Here is a 1,313-nt window from a genome sequence, read left to right as displayed (position 1 = left end):
AGTCCACTGTCAGAGGCCATAAGAAGATCATTTGTAACCTTCACTAAAGCTGTTTCTGTGCTGTGATGAGCTCTGAAACCTGACTGAAACTCTTCAAATAAGCCATTCCTCTGCAAATGATCTCTTAGCTGTTTGACAACTACTCTCTCAAGGTTTTTTGAAAGAAAGGTTGGAGATTGGCCTATAATTAGCTAAGACTGTTGGGTCTAGAGATGGTTAACATGACTGAAGGACAATAAACAAAAAGAAGAATCTTTATTATGTGGGGCTCAAATCAACCAGTAAAACTGCTCATGCCTCTATATTGTATTTATAGATTTTCAAAGGTGTACAAATTCCATAGTTGCTGTGACAGTGAGGTTTCACAAACAGTGTTGCAATTTAGTGTATAAATATTTTAGTAAATACTTTACACTTGCAGTGAAAAACAAATGCAGAGAGAAAAACACCCGATAGGCTATCCTAAACTGCTGTCAGACCTGTTAACTATCATGAAGGATCGGACAACTTTAAAGACATTACACAGAAATGTAAAATATCAGCTAATGACCAACAAGAACAAATGTAAGAAATAAACTTGGGATGTTGAAACACATGAATATCAAACATGCAGATGCCACTTGCACATGTTCAGTTCCGGTACAACTGGGAGGGGTCACAGTATGAGTTATTTATTCTATTTTTTTTAAGCTGGTGAAATTCTAGTGTTAAGATTTACCAGATTTAGAAATGCCTGATTGTTGGTCACATTTTTTCTGGTGCAACTAATAGATCAAACTGGAGCCCTGCCATGTGTTTTTTTTTTTGTTTTTTGTTTTGGTCCTCCCAGCAATGGGAAACAGTTTGTGTTATTTGCCTTGAAAATCCATTATAGTCAAAAGGGCTAATGCTTTTTCTCACTGTCTGAATATTTTAGTTCTTATGAACCCACCATGAACTTTACTGCTGAGGGCTGTTTTTGTCCTGATGGAATGAAACTTTTCAGCAGACAGTCCAACATATGTGTGAAAACATGTGGTAAGTTTGGTATAATTGCCCGGGTTGTATCATTTCAGTGAATACACATTGTGTTGCTTGTGATCTATATGTGTGGATCTATACATGTGGAGGAAATTCTAAGTGACTTGTAATATAAGAAATTGCTTTACTGCAAGCAGTGAATGAATGATTATGTTTGGAATTAATTACAATTAAGATTAAATAATTTTGTTTCAACAGTTCAATTCAATTCAATTCAATTTTATTTATATAGCGCCAAATCACAACATAAGTCGCCTCAAGGCGCTTCATAGATACAGAGAAAAAAACCCAAC

This window comes from Pundamilia nyererei, unplaced genomic scaffold, assembly GCF_000239375.1.
Source record: "Pundamilia nyererei isolate P.nyererei 1_Seehausen unplaced genomic scaffold, PunNye1.0 scaffold00027, whole genome shotgun sequence".
Taxonomy (NCBI): domain Eukaryota; kingdom Metazoa; phylum Chordata; class Actinopteri; order Cichliformes; family Cichlidae; genus Pundamilia; species Pundamilia nyererei.
The sequence above is the reverse complement of the archived record's forward strand: the minus strand, read 5'-3'. Positions refer to the sequence as shown.